Here is a 6,200-nt window from a genome sequence, read left to right as displayed (position 1 = left end):
CTCCTCTGTCCTGCTGATGAGGGCAGTGCCAGAGCAGCTTTGGCAGACACCTGGTGTCCAGCCATTCAACCCACCATAGAATGCAATTCACTTATTCTGAACAACCTGTGACAAGACTATCCCATCATTTAAGTCATGGCAACAGAGTAGATGAGATCAGAGAGCTGGAAAAAAGAAGTATTCCATTTTAGGAAGCCGACCACTATACTGATACTTGGAGTAGCCAGAATCATACAGGGATCTGGTTTTTTTATGACTACAGTTCTAGCAGTCCTGAGGTGTAGCCATATGTAGCTAAGATGCTACAGAAGGAGGACAGCATCATGAATTTGTTTCAATTGAGCAGACGTGGAAAAGGAGCATATGGTGAGCAGGATTGATATAATTTCTTACTCAAATACCATCTTCATGCCTTACCTAGAACATGCATTTTTCTGCTGAAGACAACAGGCAGCCAATACTGGTTTAGTTGTTCCCTTTGAGGATGGGTGGAAGTTTCAGCTGAACAGGAATTGCTTCACTAAGGTAGAATACAACAGTGCAAGAAAAAGGACTTCTTTGAGATCTACTAGGCCTTCTTCAGCAGACCACACCTGACACTCTACTTGAATATGCTAATACCGTCACACTACCTTCACATTACCTTCAAAATATTGGTAAAACATTTGCCAAACAAGGATCTTAAAATCCCTTTCTAATTTAATAATTTTCTCATCCTCAATTTTGTGCCTCTGTGCATTCTGAACTCTAACCTCAGTTAGCATCTCTTTGTATTTTTAATTTGAAAGAAAATGTTAATGAGCCACACTGCTGCAATACATATAACAAAAGAAGAAAAACATTGCCTGCTTCACTTTTTTGCTTCACAAGAGCTGCATAGGACATCCAAGAGACTGGTTTGTTTAAAAAAGCATGCCTGCTGTTATCACCAGCACTTATCTGAGAGTCTTGCAAATCACCATTGTTCAGCTGGAGTTTTTGCATTTGTTGATCTAGTCTGCTGATCACTGTGCATTATTACTTACAAAAGAACCAAAATGTCCAGTATTGCTTAACCTGCAGGACAAAGCCAAAAAAAAAAAGGAAAGGAAAGCTTGGCAGTACAATTCAGGACATTAATCCTACCTTCTCAAATTTGTAATAGCATTGCTAACTAGAAAGGGGATGTTTAATTACTTTTCACAGATAATTATAAAAAACTACATTCTAGATACTCCAACTAAGGTTAACTTGCTCCTGAAGTCATCACTGCAAGCCTTGCATGGGTCAAAGTATACACACCAAGCTTAAAAACAGAAAATACAAAATGGCATGGTGAGATGAAGGACTAAACCAAAACACACATAATGAAAATGTCTAAATAATAGACATTCATTACAAGCTGAAAGAAACAGCAAAAAAAGTAAGAAAGGGGAAAGGAGCAGGTAGGATGAGTCCAAACTAAATTGATTGAAAACAAGTCAGTTGTCAAAGTAGTAGTCTGTGACAATTCAGTGCTACCACAAGCTGGGGACTATTTTGTGATATAGGAGAGAGAGAAGCAATTGCACAGTACAGGAAAAGCTTTTCTAAGTGATCACCTGATATATGATATACATTATGACCATCATCAACAGTAAGAACTATTCTATTCTGCAATAGGTGGGTATTGTGATTTAACTGCATCTGGCAACTAAGCACCTCCCAGCCATGCACTCATTCTCTCCTGGTGGAATGGGGAAGAAAATCAGAAGGGCCAAAGAAATCTCCTGGGTTGAGGAAAGGACAGTGTAATAGGTGAATCAAAAGTCATGCATGCAAGGAAAGCAAAACAAGGAATTAATTCACTGCTTCCCATGGGCAGACAGGTGTTCAGCCATCTCCAGGACTGCAGGGCTCCATCATGCATAACCATTACTTGGGCAAACACCATGACTCCAAACATCACCCCCTTCTTTCCTCTTCCTCCAGATTTATATGCTGAGCATGATGCCATATGGTGTGGCGTCAGCTGTCTCACCTGTGTCCCCTTCCAATCCCTCGGGCACCCTCAGGTCCCTCACTGGTGGGGGTGAGAAACAGGAAATGCCTTGGCTCTGATTAAGCACTGCTCAATGATAAGGCAAACATCTGTTTTGTTATCAAACCTGTTTCCAGCATAAATTCAAAGCACAGATACTAAGTACTAGGAAAAAAATTAACTGCATTACAGCTGAAAACAGCACAGCAAGGTATATTTTTCTTTGCCATCCTTTGCTTATTTGCATGAAAGTCAAGTGATGAATCATTTAGCACTTTATGGTCAGTATTTTTTTTCCAAAACTGTCTACTTCCTGCATATATTTTTTTCAGATCTCATTGAAACACATTTTCCTAGAAATTAAAAGGGCCTGACTTGGATCACCCCCACCACCAATTTTACAATGCCACCACAATACCATTTACAGTTTCTTTCAGCTTGCCTGAAAAAGTTGCGTGTTTTGGAAAGGAAGAAATGTTAAAAAAAAAAGAGAGATACATTACTAGAAATATAAACAATATAAAGGGAAATCTTTCCAGAACAAAGCTTACAAAGTTCCTGAATTTTTTTTCTATGCTACTAGTAGAAAGACTTGCATGATACGGTATAATAAAATACATTATGGAGCAATGTCAAAGAACACATGACAAGGAAACAGTTGAATTGCTGGCTTGCTGAAGCATGTTAAGTATGCCGCATTAGCTCAACTCTACTTCCATTGAAGCCAATGTCAGTGCTTAATTGCAAACACCATTACACACCTTTCAGAAAAATATTTTATGATGCCATCTACTTATTCATGATAACAAGTTTACACAATTTCCTCACACCAAAAAAAGGGAAGAAAGCACAACACCAAAAAATATGCATCTCCAGTGCTACTCATAGTTCAGTGTTTTATACACAAACAGCCTCTCACAGAATGACAGAATCATTTAGACTGGAAAAGACCTCTGAGATCATCAAGTCCAACCTTTGACGAGCCACCACGCTGTCAACTAGACCGTAACAATGTGCCACATCACTTCCCTGAGCAGTCCATTCCAATGCTTAACCACACTTCCCAGGAAGAAATTCTTCCTGATGGCCAACCTGAACATATCCTGGTACAACTTGAGGCCATTTCCTGTTGCTAGTAGCCTGTGAGAAGAGATTGACCCCCACTTCGTTGCAATGTCCTTTCAGGTAGTTGTAGAGAGCGATAAGGTCTACCCTGAGCCTTCTTTTCTCCAGGGCAAATTAATCCAACTCCCTTATAGGATAACCCACTCCTCAGAGGACTTACTCTCTAGATCCTTCACCAGTTCTGTTGCTCTTCTCTGATCACTCACCAGCACCTCAAAGTCTTTTTGAAGTGAAGGGCCCAGAACAGGACGCAGTACTCAAGATGCAGCCTCACTGGTGCCAAGTACAGAGAGACAATCACTTCCCTGGTCCTGCTGGCCACACTGTTCTTGATATAGGCCAATATCCCATTGGCCTTCTTGGCTACCCTGGCACACTACTGGCTCATGTTTCAATGGCTGTTGATCAGCACCCCTAGGTCCTTTTCTGCTGGATCACTTTCCAGCCATACTTCCCCCAGCCTGTAGCATTGTGACGCAAGTGCAGGACCTGGCACTTGGCGTTATTGAACCAACAAGGAAGGCCTTGTTGACAATGTGAAGATAGGGGGTGGCCTTGACTGTAGCAATCATGAGACTGTAGAGTTCAGTATCAAACAAAGATGTAGCAGGACAGCAACTCAGACTATAACTATGGACTTCAGGACGACTAGCTTTAAAGTATTTAGGGATCTTCTTGGACAAATCCCATGGGAGCACGCCCTGCATGGAAGAGGGGCCCAAGATAGATGGTTGTTATTTAAGGCTCTCTTCCTCCAGGCTCAAGAACATTGCATCCCAAAGAGAAAGAAATTCAGCTAAGGGCACATGAAACCTCTGTGGATGAACCAAGAATTCCTGTCATGACTGAAATGTAAGTAAGAAATTCATACAAGATGAAAATGGGGTCAGGCCACTTGTAGCAAATATAGAGAGGTGGTCAGAGCTAGTAGATATGAGACAAGAAAGGCCAACACCAGCCTTTAGTTGAATCTGGCCATGGATTTCAAGGATTAAAAAAAAAGGTTTTTTTATAAATACATAAATACCAAAAGGAAAAAAAAGGATAACATAGGCCCACTTGTTAATGGAGAGGGGACCCTGATAACAGAGGATACAGAGAAGGCAGAGATATTTAATGCCCTCTTTCCATCAGACTTTATGGACAAGGTCAGTCTGCAGGAATCTCTGAACCAAGAGACCAGGGTAAATGAAGGTGAACAGAAAGACTTTCTCTTGGTCAAAGAGCATAGGGTCAGACAACACCTCATTAAACTGGACATCCACAAATTCACGGGTCCCACAGGGATGGATCCACATGTGCTGGGAGAGCTGGCAGACATCATAGCTAGGCCACTGACAATAATCTGTGAAAAGACATGGAAATTAGGAGAGACACCTGAAGACTGGAAGCTGGCAAATGACACCCCAATCTTCAAATAGGGCAAGGAGGAGGATTCAGGGAACTATCAGCTGGTCAGCCTCACCTCAGTCCCTGGAAAGGTAATGGAATAGGTCATTCTGGAAGCCACCTCTGTCCACATGGACGACAAGAATGTGGTCAGAAGTAGTGTAGTGGTTTAACCCCAGTCAGCCACCAAACACCATGCAGCTGCTCACTCACTCTCCCACCAATGGGATGGGGGAGAGAATCACAAGGGTAAAAGCTACAAAACTCATGGGTTGAGATAAAGACAGTTTAATAGGGAAAGCAAAGGCTGCGCACACAAGCAAAGCAAAACAAGAAATTAATTCACTGCTTCCCACAGGCAGGTGTTCAGCCATGTCCAGGGACCTATCATGTGTAATGGTTACTTGGAAAGACAAATGCCATTACTCCAGATGTCCCCCTCTTCCCCCTTCTTCCTCCCATGTTATATACTGAGCATTATGTCATATGGTATGGAATATCCCTTCGGTCAGTTTGGGTCACCTGTCCTAACTGTGTATCCTCCCAAGATCCAATGCACCCTCAAGTTCCTTGCCATTGTGCTAGTACAGAAATCTGTAAAGGCCTTGGGTCTGTGTAAGCTCTGGCCAGCAATAACAAAAAACATCTCTACATAATCATCCCCGTGTTCTGCACAAATACTGAACATAGCCCCATACTAGCCACTGTGAAGAAAGTTAACTCTACTTCAGCCCTAACAAGCACAAGTAGTTAGCACGTGTTCACTAAAGGCAAGCCATGTTTTACCAACCTGATTGCCTTCTACAACAAAACAACTGCCCGTATGTATGAAGGGAGAGTAGTGGACATTGTTTACCTTGACTTCAGCAAGGCTTTTGACACGGTGTCCCACAGCATCCTCATTGGAAAACTGAAGAAGTGTGGGTTGGATGAGTGGACAGTAAAGTGGATTGAGAACTGGCTGAGGGCAGATCCAAGAAAGTTGTGATCAGTAGCACAGAGCCCAGCTGGAAGCCTGTCAATAGCAGTGTCCCCCAGGATTCTGTACTGAGCCCAGTTTGGTTCAGATAAGTCATCAATGACTTGGACAAGGGCAGAGTGCCTTCTCAGAAAGTTTGCTGATGATACAAAACTGGGAGAAGTGTCCAATACCTCAGAGAGGTGTGCTGCCCTTCAGAGGAACCTCCACAGGTTAGAGACATGAGCAGAGAAGAACCAACTGAAAGAAACCAACTGCAGGGTCCCGTACCTGGGAAGGAATAACCCCAAGCACTGGTACAAGTTTGGTGCTGACTTACTGAATAGTAGATCTGCAGAAAAGGACCTGGGGGTCCTGGTGGACAGAAAGCTGTCCACAAGTCAACAATGTGCCATTGCAGACAAGAAGAAGGCCAATTGTATCCTGGGATGCATTAAGAAGAGTGTTGCCAGCAGGTTGAGGTAGGTGATCCTGCCTCCCTAGTCAGCCACATCTAGATATTGTATCCAGTTTTGTGCTCTTCAGTATAAGAAGGACATGGAGCTCCTGACACAGGCATGGCAGAGGGCAACAAAGATGACTAAGAGACTAGAGCACCTCACTTACAAGGAAAGGCTGAGGGAGTTTGGCCTGTTCAGTCTCAATTAAAGATAACTGAGAGGACCACATTAATGAATTCAAGTACATGAATGGGAAGTCCCAAGGTGA

General features: G+C 42.8%; 1 pseudogene; it reads left to right on the top strand.

Moving 5' to 3' along the window:
- The first annotated feature begins 4,125 nt into the window (after nt 1–4,125).
- LOC103799740 lies at nt 4,126–5,975 on the top strand (annotated as a pseudogene).
- Nucleotides 5,976–6,200: the final 225 nt, after the last annotated feature.

The sequence above is a fragment of the Acanthisitta chloris genome, unplaced genomic scaffold (assembly GCF_000695815.1).
Source record: "Acanthisitta chloris isolate BGI_N310 unplaced genomic scaffold, ASM69581v1 scaffold3663, whole genome shotgun sequence".
NCBI classification, from domain to species: domain Eukaryota; kingdom Metazoa; phylum Chordata; class Aves; order Passeriformes; family Acanthisittidae; genus Acanthisitta; species Acanthisitta chloris.
This window is presented reverse-complemented; position numbering and strand designations above follow the sequence as displayed.